This window comes from Ctenopharyngodon idella, chromosome 20 (genome assembly GCF_019924925.1).
Source record: "Ctenopharyngodon idella isolate HZGC_01 chromosome 20, HZGC01, whole genome shotgun sequence".
Lineage (NCBI taxonomy): Eukaryota > Metazoa > Chordata > Actinopteri > Cypriniformes > Xenocyprididae > Ctenopharyngodon > Ctenopharyngodon idella.
In genome coordinates this window covers 28,597,709-28,618,416 of record NC_067239.1, presented here as the reverse complement: position 1 = coordinate 28,618,416, position 20,708 = coordinate 28,597,709, and the positions used below count along the sequence as shown (strand labels likewise).

The 20,708-nt window shown below is 37.2% G+C and overlaps 2 long non-coding RNA genes across 2 annotated transcripts; one reads left to right on the top strand and one right to left on the bottom strand.

Annotated features, from left to right (window-relative positions):
* Positions 1–1,110: 1,110 nt before the first annotated feature.
* LOC127502474 (uncharacterized) lies at positions 1,111–12,636 on the bottom strand. The gene is made up of 4 exons (XR_007926866.1): positions 10,299–12,636; positions 9,407–9,467; positions 2,993–3,145; positions 1,111–1,605 (listed from the first exon to the last, which is right to left on the bottom strand). It is a non-coding gene; the product is annotated as an uncharacterized LOC127502474 (long non-coding RNA).
* Positions 12,637–18,421: 5,785 nt separating this feature from the next.
* Positions 18,422–20,315, top strand: LOC127502997 (uncharacterized). Its single transcript, XR_007926985.1, has 3 exons — positions 18,422–18,480; positions 18,814–18,892; positions 20,237–20,315. It is a non-coding gene; the product is annotated as an uncharacterized LOC127502997 (long non-coding RNA).
* Positions 20,316–20,708: the final 393 nt, after the last annotated feature.

The following is a 20,708-nucleotide window of genomic DNA, read 5'->3' as shown; positions in this document are numbered from 1 at the left end:
CATGTTTATGCTATTGTGTAATATTATCGGAGGATCTGCATAAACAGCCTACCCTTTAGAATGTTAGTGATTCAAATGTTAGTGATCCTCTTATGGATCTATCAAATGTTTTATTTATTCTGTACAATTTTCTCCATCTGGTGGACAGACTCTAGGCAAATAGTATTTCTCTTAATTTTACAAATGTAAAAAACAAACAAACAAACAAAAAACACCTTTGTCTCCATCTGGTGGATCATCATTGAAACTGTTTTGAAAGTTCCTTTGATGGAGAATCATTAGAATTTCATTGGTAAATTAAACAAACAAAAAAAATAAATGAATGAATAAATAAAATAAAATGAAAATAAACGGGAAGGACAAACGAACATTTTTGGGAAAAGGTCAACATTAAAATTAGGTGAATTACAGGGTAAACCCAGGGGTCAGGATTTGGTTAGCTGCTGGTTGATTTAACATTATGTGGGGTACAAAGCATATTTTTCACATTGTACATCACACAGACCAGTGAGCAATCAGAGCTAGCCCTTTGTGTTGGGGCCCCATACCTGGAATTGGTTAGGGCCCACAATTCACACACTGTGTTTTCTTCATTTATTAATGATTCGGTACTGCACAATCATGGATTTTGGCAATTTAAAAAATTCCATTATAGCGAATAAAGTTTTTTAGTGATCAAAATATTATGGAGTGAACATTCGTTCACGATGAGAATGTTCTGTGGTAAAAAGCATTTATAGATGTAAAACAGACCTTGGCTGTTGAAATTGAAGTTTTCTGCTTATACCAGCCAAAATATATCTCATGTGATTACATAATGCTACCCCATAAATGCATTTCTGTTATTAAGAGTAAAAAATACACCTGCAAAAGCTGCACTACCAGACACTAAAAATAAAATATTTAATTTACAATTGATGGACCTGAAAGCATCAAATCCATATTATTGCAGTGAAATATTTTCTGTGTCTGTATGTACAGTAAGACACATTTCTTGAGTAGGAAGTTCAAATCTTGTCTCAAGTTTTTATATAACATGTCCATATATTTGTTTTTTCTATAAACTAAAATGCAAAGTGTTGTTACAACAAGAAAGGGTGAAGTCGCACCTACGTCTTTACTTTTTGTTTATTGGAAACTTGCAAGAGCAAATACAAACACCTCTTTATTCACCACCATTTCCATTTCCAGTTTCTCAAGAGTACTGTCTTAAAATGCAATTTATCATTGTGCAAAAATCAGACAGCCCAAGCTTTTGTGTTAGGTTATAATGGTAGAATTGTGTGTATTGCGACCTGCCGGGACCCAGTGTGATCTGGGATCCACCAATCTGAATCTCAACCAATTTTTTGATTGGAGTAAATGAATGGAGAGTATCTTGTGTTTTTCCATGGGCACTTTGTCATTTCGGCATCCATGCCTATGGGTTGGGTGTTTGCACCCCAGATGTTTTATCTTTGTCAGAGGACCAGTTTCAGTGTTGCTGTAAACAGTTTGCAGTTGCTGTGTATTCCGTGAGGAATAGATCTTGTTATCTTGTAGTTTGACCCACAGTGATGTATGTCATCTGGACGTGGTTCAACATGACAAAGGGGTGTCATACTCCTGGAGAGAGGAAGAGTTCATTTTTGGAAAAAAATGCTTGATATAAGAATGCAAGTAATAGTAATAAAATATTTCCTGTTTTCATATTTTTACATCTAAGGTAATACAGAAGATATGGCAGAAATGGTAAAAATAAATAAATAAATAAATAAAAACACAGGGACATAACACATATTGTTAAAGGATTAGTTCATTTTCCAATTAAAATTTCATGATAATTTACTCACCCCCATGTCATCCAAGATATTTATGTATTTCTTTCTTCAGTCGAAAAGAAATGAAGGTTTTTGAGGAAAACATTCCAGGATTTTTCTCCATATAGGGGACTTCAATGGTCTCTCCAAACGGTTGAAGGTAAAAATTACAGTTTCATTGGAGCTTCAAAGGGCTTTAAACGATACCAGACGAGGAATAAGGGTCTTATCTAGCGAAACAATTGGCCATTTTCTAAAAAAAAAATTTAAATGTATGCGCTTTATATAAACAAATGATCACTTTCAAGTGGTTCCACCAAAACCGCACTACCGTATTCTTCAAAAAGCTTACGCTGTATGTCCTACACCTTCCCTATTCAACTTACGGAACTAACGCAGTGCCTGTTCCGTTTTTTCCGTAAGTAGAATTTTATTTGGAATGTGACTTACATTTGTGCAGTAAAAGAATAAATAAAATTTAGATGTAAAGTAGCCTATTTTGCACAAATCTTATCTGGTCTACAGTTTAATCACGTTTTTTTTTTTTTTTTTTTCAATTGCTTACACACATTTTTAAAACTTTGCCTCTTTTTTTTTTTTTTTTTTTCAAAACTCTACACACAAATCCAAAAATTACACACAAAATGCATTTGTTTATATAAAGCGCATACATTTAAAAAAAAAAATTAGAAAATGACCGTTCGTTTTGCTAAATAAGACCCTTATTCCTCATCTGGTATCGTTTAAAGCCCTTTGAAGCTGCACTGAAACTATAATTTATACCTTCAACCGTTTGGAGACCATTGAAGTCCACTATATGGAGAATAATCCTGGAATGTTTTCCTCAAAAACCTTCATTTCTTTTCTACTGAAGAAAGAAGGACATGGACATCTTAGATGACATGGGGGTGAGTAAATTATCAGGAAATTTTAATTTAAAAGTGGACTAATCCTTTAAAAGGTTACTAGCCACACTTATGTTTATGTACAAATATTTCTGTCATAATATATGATACATATAGATTGTAGTCAAATCTATGCAATTTATATAATTTAATTGAAAAAGCTTTCCTTCCATTTCATGCAATTATTGAATAAATACAATTAGAGAATTAATAAATTAGTACAACTTTTCATGTTTTTAAATTTAGTTCTGTATTATCTGCAATGCTGTATGTCATAGAAAGACTTACTTTTGCATTTGTTGGGGAAGGTGGCAATGAGGGGTGCCTTGTTTGTCTCACCAAGTGAGTCAGGGCCACCATTATGGCACCACCATCATTTAAGGAAGAGGGATCAGGATTGTAACTTGACCCAAAAGTGATGAATGCAGTCTGGAGGTGCAACTAGTTGTTTTCAGCATAAAACAGAGAAAGATATATCCCATTTTTATCCAAAAGGTAAAAGATATTGCTAAAGTTAATCTTTTCAAACATTCCAAAATTCTCAAGTTCACATTTGTGTTTGTTGCCTTTTGACAAGGATATTTTAATAAATATTTCTGCAAAAATAGTAATCATTTACATGACAACATTTAAAGTGTCATGAAACCCCTCACTGGTCATTCGCATCTCAGATTTGAAACAGACTCAAGAAATGAGCGTGTAAAAGCTGTGGAAAAGTGGGAGTGTAGAGGGTGGGGAGAGGGGACAAAACAACCAATAAAACATAGACATTCAACACACTCATTATACTAACATATGAATATTAAAATATGAGAAAAGAAAGAAAAGAGAAAGAAAAACAAACCTGTCCGCTTTGGGCCACCATTGAATTCTATAGTATTTTTTTTTTCCTACCATGGAAGTCAATGGTGGCCCAAAGCAGCCTGGTTAAAACTTTCTTCAAAATATCTTCCTTTGTTTTCAACAGAACTAAGAAATTTATACAGGTTTGGAACAACCTGAGGGTGAGTAAATGATGACAAAAAATTTTTATTTTTGGGTGAAGTATCCCTTTAAAGTGGAGAATTCAAATGTCACAAAAGACTGTTTCCATTTCAGTGCTGTTCATTCATCTCTGCCTGTTCAGTTTTGTATTCGGACATGTGTCGTAAGTGTATGTTTCCTCAGTACAGAAACACAAAAGTGACATTTATATTTTCCCCGCGATGCGGTTAGAGCTGGATTTGACTACCAACTATTTAAAAATCTGGACATTTTCAGAGACTGTAGAATTATTATTGTTCAATGTGTTGACGTAATTTCCACTGAAATAGGAAGAGACATATAGAACAGCTCCTCCCCTTTTTAAAACAACCAACCGCTTGGCCAGAGCCATTGAGCTCTGTAAAACTGCAGTTTACCCCTAATCTCTAACCGTTTCTCCTCCTATAATCTCCTCCATATCGCTTTAAAATATAGCATTCTGTTCAAATGGGTCCGATACGTTTTCTGGTCTGCGCTGACTTGCGAATATGATCCGCTCAGGGGTGCGTTTCCCAAAGCGAACTATGGTCGCAAGTTCCATCGTTACCATTAGAGTTCAATGGGACTTACGACCATAGTTGGCTAACGATGCTTTCAGGAAAGCACCCCTGTACTATTGTGACTCTGGACCTGAGCAGACTGTGTGCACACTGTGGCGGTTTGTGTGACACTAACGTGAAACCAGATTAATTCGCCCCAATGGAAAGCATATTTAGACTGTCTGAATCGTTCCCTATTCCCTATATAGTAAACTATGTGCCATTCACCATGTATAAAATAGTGTGTGAACAAGTGAGAGCAAGTATAGAACATTTGATTGGACAGAAAATCTGATGAAAAGCTTAAGTGCAGAGTAATGTCATCAAAATCATTGATCCATATTGGACGGAAGTGAGAGACTACGTTTTGAATGCTTATATTTTCTAAATGCAAATTTTGTCATTGTTTTGGAGCACACTAGTTTATATAAGGCTAACATATTCATACTAAAAGCCAAAAAACGTCTCGGGTTACTTGTGTAACCCTGGTTCCCTGAATAGGGAACGAGACGCTACGTCATTTGACATTATGGGAACCTTCTGCGTGATTGCGTCGTGAAGCACTCTTGTATCTAACCAATGACGTCAGAGGCGGGTGACGTCATGGACCAGGAAACTATAAAGCATACCCAGAACAAAGAACGCTAGCTTCTGGATTATGGCTGAAGCAAGACGCTCACAGGTATGCCAGGGATACGGCAACGCGACGTAGCGTCTCGTTCCCTATTTAGGGAACCAGGGTTACACAAGTAACCCGAGATGTTCCCTTTCATGGGAACTGTCGATGCTACGTCATATGACGTTATGGGAACGCTGTCCCAACTACGCCGTAGAACCAAGTACCTGTCTGTTATCTTGTAGACAGAACTGACGACCCCGGAGTGGAGCCTACGTCCAGGTTTAAAACCTAATAAATGTGTGCTGGGATGACCATCCAGTTGAATCACATATGCCTCAGCTAACCCTTCTAATACCACGGCCAAGTCCCAGGCCGGAGTCCTTGTACGTACTGAAGGCCTCAGCCTCAGAGTACCACGGAGGAAGCGTATAAAAAAGGGGGGTCTCGACCTACCGAGGAATCCCCCAGAGGAGCATGGCCGAAATGGCCGCAACATAAACCTTCAAGGTTGAAGGGGATAAAAACATCCGAGAACTTGTCTTGGAGAAATTGAAGCACAAGGCTAATAGAAGAGTGGACAGGGTCCACATTGCTTTGTCTACACCAAGTAGAGAACAGTTTTCATTTATATGCATACAACTTCCTCATGGAGGGAGCTCTGGAGTGGAGTATGGTCTCCACAACCTCAGTTGGGAGACCAGCATCTATGAGCCTGGCCCCCTCAGAGGCCAGGCCCACAGTCTCCGTAGTTCTGGGCGTGGATGAATTATCATGCCGCCCGCTTGAGACAGGAGGTCCTGCCTGAGAGGAAGCTCCATCAGGGAGCCGTTTAGAAGTGACACTAGGTCTGAGAACCATATTTTGGTTGGCCAGTACGGGGCTATCAATATTAGACTGACCCCTTCCTGGCGTACTTTCTCCAGAACTCCCGGGAGCAGAGCGAACGGGGAAATGCATACAGACGCAGCCTCGGCCACGTCTGTACCATGGGATCCAGACCCAATGGTGCTGGATGAGATAGGGAGAACCACAGTGGACACTGGGTTGATTCCCCTGAAGCAAATAGGTCGACTTCCACTCGACCAAAGTTTTCCAAAGTGAGCTCCATCACACCTCAGGGTGGAGTCTCCATTCCCCAGGCCTCGGCCCCTGCCTCGACAGGGTGTCTGCTCCCACATTTGATGCCCTGGGATGTAAGCTGCTCTCAGTGAGAGGAGCTTCCCATGGGCCCACAGGAGGATCCAATGGGCCAATTGCATAGTTGGCGAGACCGCAGACCCCCCTGATGGTTGATATGAGACCTCCGACATGTTGTCCGTGCGGACCAACATGTGATGGGCCCTCAGGTCTGGGAGGAAGTATTTTACTGCAAGAAATACCGCCATCATTTCCAGCCGATTTATGTGCCAGGAACTCTGATGGTCCTCCCAGAGACCCTGAGCTGAGTGACCACTCATGATCGCACCCCAGCCCGTGAGGGAAGCATCCGTCGTAAGCATTACGCGACGACAAGGAACCACCAACACAGGTACTTGGGACAGGAACCAAGGCTTTTTCCACACGACCAGAGCACGAAGGCATCGCCGCGTGACTTTGATCGTGCAAAAAGGATTTCCCCTCGGAGAAAACCCCTTGGTCCTGAGCCACCACTGCAAGGGTCTCATGTGCAGCAGGCCAAAAGGTATCCCGTTGGACGCAACTGCCATGAGACCCAACAGTCTTTGAAACTGTTTAACAGTGAGTGACTGGCCTAGTTTCACCCCATTCACGGCATTGAGAATGGAACTCACACGAGCAGGAGACAGATGTGCCTGCATCGTGGTGGAGTCCCAAACTTTTCAATTCAATTCAATTCACATTTATTTGTATAGCGCTTTTCACAATACATATCGTGTCAAAGCAGCTTTACAGAGAATGCATGTCAACATTACAATTTGGAGAATGCAGTTAGCTAATAATGTAATAATTTAGGCAATTAATTTACAATCACTGTTAGCAATTTAATTGAAGGTAGAAGCAAAGAGCTCCTGGAAAAATGAATTACATATTAACAATAATTAGGATATATAGAAATTTGCGAATGTGCGTGCGTGTACCCCTAAGTAGTTGGTAATTTGAGCCGGAACCAGCACACTTTTCTTGGCATTGAGCCTCAGCACAAGCCTCTTCATGTGTGACAGAACAACATTTCGATGTTGAACTGCCAGATGTTCTGTTTGAGCTATAATCAACCAGTCGTCGATATAGTTCAGTACGCGGATGCCCTGGAGTCTCAGTGGAGCCAGAGCTGCATCCACGCACTTCGTAAATGTGCGCGGTGATAAGGCCGAAAGGAAGAACCCTGTACAGGTAAGCTTTGTCCCCGAAAGCAAATCTGAGGAACTTCCTGTGTTGAGGATGGATGGATACATGAAAGTAAGCATGTTTCAGGTCTATCGCAACAAACCAGTCCTCGGACCTGATCTGTGGGATAACCCTCCATCCTTCTTTGGAACAGTGAAGCACTAGTTGTAAAACTGACAGCTTGCTGGGAGGAGAACCCCTTCTATAGCTCTTTTTTGCAAGAGCGTCATAACCTCCTGTTCCATTACCAGAGACTGCTCGGGGGCCACCGCTGTGGGAAGGACCCCAATAAACTGGGGCAGGCGAGACCCGAATTTGTAACCCTTTTCTATTGTGAGCAGCACCCATTTTGAAATATTTGGGAGAAGTTTCCATTCTGCCATAAAATTTACTAAGGGAACCAGTCTCTCGAGACTGGCCTCTGGTGTTTTTTGAGCACTTAACTCGGCGCCCTGAAGCGGCGAACCGGCAAGGAACAGCCGAATCAAGTGATGACCGGCCCTCCTCGGAGGCTGCCCTCCAATGTCCCTCGCCACTGGCATCAGGACCTCTTCGAAGCCTTCTTGGTGATAATTACAGTCCGCAGATCTGTGTTACCCCACAAAGACTTCAGCTGTGTCGCCTGTCCCTGTCCCCAAGCTTTCTGCGGGGGAGCACGGGTGGCGACACTTTCTATGGATGAACGGTCAGACCAGTGCCCTGAAACGGCGAGCCGGCAGGGAACATCTGAACTGACCGCTCTAAAACCCTCCTCTTTCTTGGAGGAACACTGAAACCACTGCGCCCTGAAGCACACGAGGTGGCAGGGTTGGCAGAACGGTCTCCTTTATTCCTCAGAATTTAATGTATTCAATATTTCAATTAATCCTCAAATTAAATGCAGCCAGATTTTTCTTTTTGAACAGGCTGAATATATTTAGAATACAAAAAAGTATTATAGCTCATAATAATTCGCAAGGTATTTTAGGGAAAGAGAGAAAGGGAAACTCCCATCTACTCAGTTCCCTCCAAATATAAATACATATATATAAAAAATTACGGACACGTGATCTATGCGCAGCCTCGGCAAACGCGAGACCCGAGCCGTATATTCTCTCTTGCAGACTTAATCTACGTGCTGCCTTGGCAACGCGAGATCCGAGCTATATATTCTTTAATGAAAACTCAATCCACGCGCTGCCTCGGCAAGCGCGAGGTCCGAGCCTTGCGTTAGACTTTTATTCCCTCGAGAATAAAGCCAACAGGAGTGGAGCTTAAAAAACTCCCGCTAGTGCATGCTCTTCGGGATATTTTTATGAATGAACACTGCTCACTGTCAGTTGTGAGCTGACGTGCATGCTCCACTCCCAGCAAACAACACATAAACCGTGTGTATCCCCACTCGCTTTATAGTGCAGCACAGGGGGAAACGCGATTCAAACTGCTGTTCACTATTGATTTGTTATAAACGTGTGATTTTGAAACACGATATGTGTGTGAGGTGGCGAGTCCTCAGATCGATATCACAATATCCACCTCCTCAGAGCTGGACATGTGAAATACCGGTGCCTCAACCCAGAGGGAAGATACCGCAGAAGCGGGACCCGATCCGCGGGGAACACAGAAACACAGAGTGTCCTGAGAGTGAGTTTTTTTTTTTTTTTTTTTTTACAGTGCACACAGACAGCTCCCTCAAGAGCTGCCTGGGCATGCTCAACTCCCATTCAACTACTGTTTTTCGCCATAATACGTGTCTTTTTTATATATAAATATATGGATTGGTGTGAGATACTCTTGTCCTCAGACAAAGAGATTGTGACTTGTTTATGTAATAAGACAAACAACACCAAATAAGACACACGATAACACAGAGCGCTTGCTGAAGACAACAGAAGCTAGCGTTCTTTGTTCTGGGTATGCTTTATAGTTTCCTGGTCCGTGACGTCACCTGCCTCTGACGTCTCGTCTCATCATTGGTTAAATACAAGAGTGCTTCACGACGCAATCACGCAGAAGGTTCCCATAACGTCATATGACGTAGCGTCGAGAGTTCCCATGAAAGGGAACTTCAATTTTGATTTCAGGGGGACTTTAATAATAAACATAATGAATGCTATTGTTGTTTTCATTGATGTGCAACCAGTACATTTCTGTTAACATCTCAAAAAAATAAAATAAATAAATAAATACAAAGCTTACCAAAGCTTTCTCTGTTCCTTCAACACCTGTAACAAGATTTACTCCAGACCGCACAAGACACCTGTAAAATTCAATTTGGAATGTGACTTACATTTGTGCAGTAAAAGAATAAATAAAATTTAGATGTACAGTAGCCTATTTTGCACAAATCTTATCTGGTCTACAATGTTTAATTACGTTTTGTTTTTGTTTTTTCAATTGCTTACACACATTTTTAAAACTTTGCCTCTTTTTTTTTTTTTTTCAAAACTTTATGCACAAATCCAAAAATTGCACACAAAATGCAAAATGCCTCACATCTCTTGCAAAATGAAGCACTGCATTCAAAATATCACAAACACATCTCAAAAACAAACATTTGTCTTACGTTGCAAACATCGTTGCCATAATATTATATTTTTGGATATATCACATACACACAGTTATTCAAAACCTAAAGCTCTTCTTCCATGAGCTCCTATGTACATTTCTGTACAAGATTGAAAGTAATTGGCAGAGAGATGTTGAAAAATTCACGGTAAACACGAAAGAAAGATTGAAACCAAACTATTTTTTTACTGTAAGAATTTGTGGTCATGAATACAGTATTACACAGAAATACATTAACAGTGTGTAGTTTGACAGAAACAATGGTTGTGTTTGAAAAAGGAAATCAAGATACTTCCTTTTAGATTTTTGTGTTACATAGAGAATTGTGTGTTGTGTTTAGCAAAAAGTGTTTTATGAAATTGAAAATGGAATTGAAGGCCAAGAATTAGTGTTTGGTTTTGCATATTTGGTGTGTGGTTCTGATGTTTGAGTGTCAGGTTTCAGAAATTGTGTGACAAGTAAAGATTTTGTGTGTAAGCAGTTGAAAAAAAAAAAAAAAAAAAAAAAAAAAAAAAAAACTTACGTTATTGTTTTGGGCAAGGCACAAGATCCTCCTCAGTTGCCAGACAATGGGCAATATCACATACCTAAATATGCCAATTAACTGTAACCATGCCAATAGAAGGTATGCATTGACGTCACTTTCCCGCCAGAACACGCTCCCTCAGCTGGACTGAGTGGCAAAAGAACCTGCTGCATGACTGGATTTGACTGAAAAACGCGAGTAAAACAAATGATTACACTAAAAGTTGGGCTCGAAAGCGTTCCTTATAACATGTCAAAGAAACCTAATCCATGGATATTGACATGCAGCCAGGAATCGTGTTTCCTTACATTTATATGTGCCTGATTTCGATGCTGTGGAAATACATAAAGCAAATCTGCCTGTGGACGCTTTATATAAATACAATATAGGTAGGTCTAAATCGGAGTGATCACTTATATCAATGTTATATATATCGTCCAGCCCTAAAACTTGTATAGTTTTTGTCAGTGTTTATTTAAAAACACCCAGTTATGCAGAATATAAGATGGTAAATATTTAATTGATGAGTTGTCAACACAATATATAACAATACAATATATAGGGTATAATTTTACCCCAAAATCCAACATTTTGACACAAAATGATAACTGCAAAACATGTTTCTCTGCCTGGAGTCCAGCTGTTTCTGTGAATTGCAGCGACCTATTTGCTTCTTTTTTCTGTAGCTTTCAGCAGTCTGTAAAAATATACCTCAGATTTTGTGTCAAAGCTATTTGTACAGTCAGCCGCAAAGCTCTTTCCTGTTTTGGATGTGTTTTGTGTGTTTTTCGTGGCATTCACGCTGAAAACCAATGCTGCCACTCAGTCTTTTGCCACTCAGTAGGCGTAATCGCGGTCATAACGGTTGACGGTGACGTCACATGCATACCCTCTATTGTGTTACAGCGTTCGTGCACTCCCAAATATTGGTTGATGATATAGTGTTTCTCACTCCTAACCGTGGTGGCCCTGCTTTATGGCTTACTCGCTCACAGTGAAGCTCTTCAGCTCGGTTGGGGGCTGGGAAATTGTACAAGGAGAAACACTGGTATCATTTAAACCTCCAAACTCGGTCCTGGAGGGCCACTGTCCTGCAGAGTTTAGCTGTAACCAGCTATAACACACCTGCTTGAAAGTTTCTTGTATGCCTAGTGAGACCTTGATTAGCTGGTTCAGGTGTGTTTAATTGGGGCTAAATGTTGCAGGACAGCGGCCTTCTAGGACGGTTTAATTGTTCACCACAAGAGTGATGTACTGTAACAAAGTAAATAGTGTCAATTTTGATTTCCTGACTTTATCTATTTATTTATTTATTTGTTTATTTATAAATAAAATTGTGTTTAATATTATGTATTTATTTATTTTAATTTAATTTTTAAATAAAATTAATTAAGTTTTAAATATTTTATTAAGTTTTAAATTATGTTTTATTTGAGATAATATATAATGTATAATATAATATATAAGTTACCAGAGAATAATTTGAGAAACATTTTAAAAGGAAGTAATGAGATTTTGAGTCATTAATGAGATTTTCTTAATTAAATTTCTATCAAATTGTAAAACTATACCAAATTCATGTGACTGGGGAGAATTTTTAGATTTTTCTATGCGTGCAACATATATTCCAAAACATTTGCCAGAACTTGATAAACATGGGCTTCCACTGTCTCCATGATTTCCTGCTTTAAAAAAAGCTAATTCTTTGGGAAGCATTAGCATCTTTGTCCTTGGGTTAGGTTTTATCTTTTCACACATTTTTTTTTTAAAATGGCCTGACTTTAGCTCATAAAAGAAAAAATTGTTTCCAGATAATTCACCTATTTCTATGGGCTTTATATTTGGAAGTTTGTCGCAATTGCTTTCAAATTGAATTATAGCAATATCATCCTTATTTTCAAAACGTATTTTAAGGGGGTTAATATTGTAGACCAAACTAAATTTTTTAGTTGGGAATATAACAAATACTTTATTATTATTTTTTAAATTGTGTTTAGCTGTCATGATGAATCCATTCCCAATATAAAAACCGAGACCAAAGCTAAATTTACGTGAATCTCTATTCCAACATAATATATAGCAAGGTAATTGATTAGTTAATTCCATGGTTTTATAATTATATTTTATAATCTGACCTTTTTTAATTACTGATCCATCATAAGTAGATTGTATTTTTTCTAAGATATCATTAAAGTTTTGATTTGATTGGAAAGTGTTTAAAAAATATGGGATTTTTAACTTATGAGAATAGCAATTTTCATCTCCATTAAAAAAAAGTTTTTTAAAAATTTTAGTAAGTTTTAGAGTATTGATATTGCCCATTATAGATGTATCTGGAAAAAAAAAAAAAAAAAAAACATTATTAGACAATATTGCAGTGCTGCTGCTGAGACTAACAAATTAATTAGGTTCTATAATAAATATTTGTTTGTCATCTGGTCACTGATGCCATGTATTCCAATGAACAATAATACGAAAGAAAATGTTTGAAATTATGCACACCACAGTTTTTTGTGAATTGTCATCTTTAGAAATTGTCTTATGAAATATGTCAAAGCTAAAACCTAGATAAAACCTAACAGTTATTCTAACACTCTTTACTTAATGTGTCCAATAATTTGTTGAACTCAATTGAAAAATCTAGTAATCTGTAATATTCACTGTAATTGAGTAGCATTGTGTCAAGCAAAGTTTGAAGTCTTCATTATGATGATTAGTGTTCCCTTTGGTTTGACACTTGGAACTTCATTTATATTACTATAAATCTTTTCCTTTTGATGCAGTGATGCAACAAGAAATTGCAGTTACTTGTGGTTTCAAAGGAAGAGAAGTAATTAATAGGTTGCTCTAACTTCTAAATAGATCATTAATTAATCTACTTTTCATGTACAGTTATGATCTATTAAAAATCATATTGCAAAAACTTGTGTCATAAACACCTTGTGAAACATCAAATGATTAATTGGCTTGAAATAACCCCCCTGTGGTTGTACCAATATCTTGCAAATTTACATTGCTTGAGTCACACATAGACATCAGCATTCAGCATACAAAACACAACAATGCTATCAAATAAATTACTCTGACAAAACACTCTGACAAAACAATTTTATTTGCTGTCTTTTTGAGCTACTACTGACACAAGACAGCAAATAAAATAGATAAAGCCAAAAAATGTAAAAACAAAGCATTTGCTTAATTTATTCATGCAGTAATGCTCTCTGGCAGTCAGCATAGTAGCTACTATTTCATTTGAAATTATTTAGTTGTTGAAAATAGTAATTTTGAGTAGCTATACTGAGTCAAGACTAAATTTACAGTAAATTATCAAGTACTCTCTACAGTTCTTTAGTTACTTGAACTCTTATGTAAGTGAACAACACTAACTAAGCATTTGTCAGTATACATAGTGTACTATTCCTATTTCACTTTTAGTTTAAGGCAATCAGTTTGCATGCTTTTTAAAGTAAGATTAACTAATTAGAGTTTATAGTGTTGAATTATTGCTTAATTCAGTAGAAAAAACCAAATTGAAAAAAAACAATGTTCTCAAAAGGTATAAACAAAGTTATGAAGAAGTAAAAGCTTTAAAAACATACCGTCTGGCAACGAGGAAGATCACCTGAAAGTCATGATCATTTATAGAAGATCTGAACCAATCATTGTGCATTTGTTGCACATGGGCGTTTCTTTGAGCAGGGAATGAGTAAAGCATAACTACTTTTACTGAGGTGAGAGATTTTTATTTTTATTTTCAATCAGGTTGATTATTAAATGTTTTTATTTAGGTTTATATATCAATTTGGCCAATATTTTGGCTAATTACCATGTGTAGCACATTTTTTAAATGAATTGTTCCCTTACAAAATTGTAAACAGTTAATTCATCAATTATCATTCAATGACTAATGCTTCACATGGTGAAAAATTAACATACAGCAAGCAGAGATTAAAAAAAAAAAAAGAATAAAGGAGCATTAAGAAGGTTATTCAACCTGCTGTAACCCTTTAAATTACTTTCATTATTATACTATACCCCAGGAGGTTTATTTAGAAACTTTGCTGTAATACACTTATTTGACACTGCACAACACAGCATTATCACATCAATAACACTTGCTCATCTTTTGATACATTATTTTCCGATTGTACATTTTTTCAAACTAAGAACAGTGCTGTTAGTGCTTCCATTAACACATCAGTCTACTGTATATTAGCTGATCTACTGTGGCTTCGTTCTCAAAAAGACAAAGTTTGTTGGTCAATGAGGACCTTCTTTGCTGTGCTGGGATGTCATAGGGCCTTACAATATTACAAGGCTCCTAATTAATTTACTTACATCATCTTTCTACAGACAGAACAGGAACAACTATCTAGCAACAGTTTTCTTGGGAATTAGTACACTATCTAATTCCACCATGCAGATGCTGGTGTGTGAGTGATTTGAACCTGTGGAACAATATGAAATAATAGTCTATGATAAGCTTCAGTTTTATGGATTATGCTTTAGGAGGACAACAACGTAAAGTGGTATATATCAAATGCAGTGGTAATTGGATGGAGTTGTAGTGCTGCCTGTCAACATTTTTGACTGGTTACTGGAAACCAACTAACATCAGCAATACATAATGTGAAAAGAATTCATGGCATTAGAACCATTTTGAGTTTCTTAATCACTTTGCATTCTTTCTCGCAGAAAAAAAAGAGAAACCAAACTTGTTGTACATACTTGACATAGAAGAGTGTGCTGTCAGAGCCTTCCCTGAAATCACATCATTATTTAGAAGTACTTTGACAGGTCATATACCTGATCTGAAAGTAACACTAATGAAAACTGACAGTCACGCTACTCTGAGTTCTTGCCTTGGTAGTGTTTTACAAGAAAGCAAAGCTGATTGTACAATGCTACCCTTTCTTTCTGCTATTATAAGTGAACAAGAGACCAGGGGCACCGCTAGGGTTTCTGGGCACCCTGGCTAATTTGTACTCTGGGCCCCAAGGCTCCAGCCAAGGCCGGTTGGTTGGGGTGTTTGGAGGTTTTTTAAAATAAACATAAAAGCTTCCAAATTTACACTTTTGATATGGGTGTGTGTAATTTACATTGTAGAGCAAAACATTCAAGTATCATCAAGATATGTTTACCACACACCTTATTTCACTCTTAAATTGAAAAACCCCAATATAAAAACCAATAGGAAAATCTCAAGGGAAGGAACCAGCCTAGGTTCTGACATCATATCTGCACCACTCTATTGGCATACGTAACAACAATCATTATCAATAAACATTACAATTATTGCATATTCAGTTTGTGTGTACAGTATGAATGAGTGACATTTGGAAGATCAAACATTGTCATCATTTACTGCAAAATATTAATTTACAATTTGATATCTGATGCATTTTAATTTATGGGTTTCTATTAGGGGTGTAACGATTCACTCGTTTTCTCGATGCATCGATTACAAATCCTGATGATGCATATGCATCGATCTTTGAATCGTGAATAGTTAATTTCGGTCGATAATCGATGTAAAATGTTAAGAATCGGATTAATCGCGATTCTATAGCGATTCAGTGCTTTAAAATATATAAACATTAAATTACTACATGCGCGAATTGATGGAGATGTTGTGCGCCATAATTCGCACCCTCACATCTCTCATTCACAGATACGCGCTACACTTTTTACTGCCTTTCACTGGATTGCGCTCATACCATTGATATTACCTGAGCAGTTAAAGTAACGTTAAAACCCCGCTTATTCAATGGCGCGCATTTATTGCATGGATGGACCAAACACATAATGTAAGTGTCTAAATGCATACGCACAGTTCCAATGAATGATAAATGAAATTATGAACTTAATGTCGTTAAACTGAATGCACGAAGGAAACTGCTGAAATAACCACAACATTAACAACACTGAAATAAGAGCGCGCGATTTATCTATCAGTCAGATGCGCATTAAAGTTGCGTTCGTAACTATAGCAACAGTAGACACCCAGCGCGTTTTCTTTCAGAATCATCATAAGGGAAATGTTCCGTATAAAGAGAACAAAGAGGGCTTTTCTTACTATTCCGTGAAGAAAAGTTAGTTTAGGATTAGTTGGAAAAGTGCATGGTATTCTAAGGTCTCTCCATGTAAGCATTACAGTAGTATGTTTAATGTACCTGGAACACTTTATAAGGTTGTGTAGCCATTAACACTATCCTACACTATAGTTAACATGAACTAGGCCTAACAACACTTTTAAAGCCTTTTAAAATTTTGGCTTATGTAAATTTCCACAAATGCCAATTTTTATAGACTATTAAAATAAAGTTATGTAGCATCATTAAGAACTAACATGAACTAACATTAATAATGGACAAAAGGGTTTTCTTTTTTGTTTGTTTTGTTTTTTGCCCCCACTCTCTAACCGCCTGAAGGTTGCTGTGTAATTCTCGCCCTGACTAAGACACATTGGGAGAAGCATTTCAATAACCCTATGAATGCATATTAAAATGGAGAATCAAATCGAATTAATCGAATCGAATCGTGAAATTCTTGGATCTGTGTGTAAAGTTTTGAAAAAAAGAGGCAAAGTTTTGAAAATGTGTGTAAGCAGTTGAAAAAAACTGTAAAATCAAAGGAAAGCTTCATCAATTATTTAAATGTATTTATATTTATATATCTGCTTTTATTAAGTCAGTCTACATTTAAACAGTTTAAAAATGTACAGTTCAAACAGTTTAAAGGTGCCAGAGAATTTCCATTTCACAAGATGTAATATAAGTCTCTGGTGTCCCCAGAATGTGTCTGTGAAGTTTCAGCTCAAAGTACCCCATAGATTTTTTATTATACCATGTTTTAACTGCCTATTTTGGGGTGGGATTAAAAATGCGCTGATTTGGTGTGTACACCTTTAAATGCTCGTGCCCCCCATCCCCAAGCTCGCGACTCCATTAAACATTGCATAAATAATAGGCCTACAGAAGTTCACACAGCAAATATAACTCTCAAAATGGATCTTTACAAACTGTTCGTGATGCAGCATATCAGATCACGTAAGTATGGCATGTATTTTGTGGATGTTTGTTAAAATTCAATTCTGAATGAGTTTGATAGTGTGCTGCACGGCTAACGTGGCTAAAGCTACACACTGTTGGAGAAACTCATTAAGAATGAAGATGCGTTTATGAATTATACAGACTGCAAGCATTTTCGGGTTAAAAATGAAAATAACGACATGGCTCTGATCTCCGTGAATACGGTAAGAAACAATGGTAACTTTAACCACATTTAACAGTACATTAGCAACATGCTAACGATTTTAGAAACATTTAGAAAGACAATTTACAAATATCACTAAATATATCATGATATCATGCATCGTGAACAGTTATTATCGATCCATCTTCCATTTTCGCTATTGTCCTTGCTTGCTTGCTTCACAATACCTGCAGAACGTCTGATGATTCAGCTGTGCAGCTCCACAACGACAATACTGCCTTGCCTAGAACATGGGCTAGTATATGCAAATTTTGGGGGCGTAAATAATAATGATCCCGACTGTTATGTAACAGATGGTGTTATGTTGGGATTAGCCCTTTTTCCTTGGTGTTTTTCACGCACGATATTTACATATGAAGGAGGAAACAATGGTGTTTGAGGCTCACTGTATGTCATTTCCATGTACAGAACTCTTATTATTCAACTATGCCAAGGTATATTCAATTTTTTAATTCTATGGCACCTTTAAAAAAAATAATAGTACAGTAGTGTCTGCCTATTATTTACAATAAACTACACTGACATAAAAATAATGCTTGATTGAATAATTTTTTCCAACATGTCTCTGTCTAGATATTATCATCATAAAATTATAAAGTACATGGAAGACATATTTTTGTGGGCCAAAATCCAGAAACGAGTTAGCATTTTAGCACTTCCAGTTCCATCGCCCTGAAGTCAATGGGTTTTTGAATAGGTTTTTGATTAAATTTCTAAAAAAGGTCTGTGGTGAACACAAGCTCAAGATGTTTTATATATATATATATATATATGGCATAAAATACATCAGTAATACCCCCTTGTTGTTTCTGAAAAGCTTTTTCTTGTCTTAAAAAAGGTAGTTGCTAACAAGTGGCTGAATGGGACAGAAGTTGTCAGGAATGTTACATCATTAGCCGAACAGGTAAACTCATCTACTCCGCTTTCACAGCCTCGCTGGGTTTCTAATCTTGCACACTATTATAAGTCTAATCTTCAGGGAAAACAATTTTAAACTAAGACTAAAAAGGTTGTCAGAAGCTCAGTGATGGTGATGTTGAAGCCATGTGACTATAGTGTAGTTTGTTTAGAGCCTCTATTTAGCTTTTTACTTCTGCCGATTGTATTTAGGCTTCAAAGTTCATTAAAATTGATCTGTGAAGATTATGATGAATGAAACATGAAAGGATCATAAACTTTTATTAGTCACAGACCTGACTTTCTGCAATAACCCAAAAGTCCTACTGGGTTTTTGTAGAGGGAACCAGGGTGATGCAAACCTCCAGGTTAGCCAACATACGTCATTACTGCAGAACTCTATAGCCAAAGAAATCTAGGTAAGTGAAACTTACATTTAACAAAATTAAATCAAAAGAGGGAAAAATGATTAAAAGCATGCCAACATGTTCATCATATTAAGCGATTGTGTCTCTTCAGAAGACTAGGATTAAACCGCTCAATTCATATGGTTTTATTTTACAATCTCTTTATGAATGTATTGAAGTGTCAGAATTTTGGGTGAATAGACTTTCAAAGGAGGGACAGAATTTTTTTAATTTCATTAAAATATTTTCATATTTTCATAAAATGTTCATCAGCTGATATGAGCTTGACTGATGTGACCTGTCTGAACTGATGCTAGCTATACTTGATTTAAAAGGAAATGTAAAGAACAGACCAGAACAGAATGTTTTCATACCTTCATACCTGTATTTCATATGAAAATACGTGTCACCTTTCTGACATGTGAACATTGCAACATTTCAGCTGCTTTTACCACAAATTCTTGTCATGCATGCTTTACGCAAACTTGTAAAACCACAAATTTTCATTCTGATTTGAGAAACATTCACAAACATTATCAAAAATGGCCCAGGGATGATTCTATTTTTAGGTACTTTTTATAACTTTTAAAACTTAACAAAATACATGTATTTAGGCTAGGTAGTCTATTTTGTTCAGAAATGTAGCTCCCTTTCAAGGGAACTCGTGCTGTGTCAGAGTGTGACAGAACATCATAGGCGAGTGACCAACCAGGAAACTATAAAGCATACCCATGTCAGCTTCTGCGTCTTCAGCAAGTGCTCTGTGTTCTGTCAGTCATATTTATTGTTGTCTGTCTACCAACATTATTTCAATTATGGCGAGCAAACAACAGTTTAAATCGTTTGTTCTTCCCTGCCCTCACTACGTTTGTATCGTTCTTTTGCGCATGCAGGAAATGCACACTGGAAATCTGATATTGGCCACATTTAAAACAACATTGTGAACAGCTATATAAAAAAATCAGATCTGAGCCAAAATCCAAATTGAGTATTGAGGCTCACAGTGTGAACGCAGCCTTAGTCTATCCCCCCCAGCCTCACTTTCATACCTGTCATGGCACTGCTCTGAATATCTACCTTATATTTCACGTAAGAGTGGGGGCGGCCATTTGTAAATTGAGTGCTGGCTTCTGGTGTTCCACTGAGCCAGCGTTCTGACGTAGATCCTGGAAGCGCTGAACATAAACAGCATAGGACAATGACAGAGAAGAGTCAAATTTGTTGAATAAAGTAGTTATTTTTGTTTTGTTTTGCGCACAAAAAGTATTCTCGTCACTTCTAAAAATCAAGGTTGAACCACTGTAGTCACATGGACTATTTTAACAATGTATTTTCTACTTTTCTGGACCTTGAAAGTGGTAATTAAATTGATGTCTATGGAGGAGTCGGAGAGCTCTCTGATTTGTCTTGGAAGGTCTTATGGCTTTGAAATGTCATGAGGGTGAGTAATTAATGACAATTTTTAATTTTTGGGTGAACTGAACTTTTCATGTCTGTATTTAATGTGTAATTGTACGTGAGTCACCTTTCTGACATTTGAACATGCCAACTGCTATTACTACAAATTCCTACAGTGACATTAAACTTGTCAAACCTGAATTGTGTTCTGATAAACATTCACAAAGCATTATCAAAAGTAAACAGGCACACCCAGGGATTGTAAGATTTTTTTCAAATTGCAACACAACCACAAATATTCAGTGTTGGGGAAAGTTACTTTCCCAGGTGAAAAAAAAGTACATTTCTATAATGTATTTAAAGTGCTCTATTTTTGCGCACTAATTTTGTACTTAATATACTAAAAATTCTTCTTTAGTACTTCTTAAGA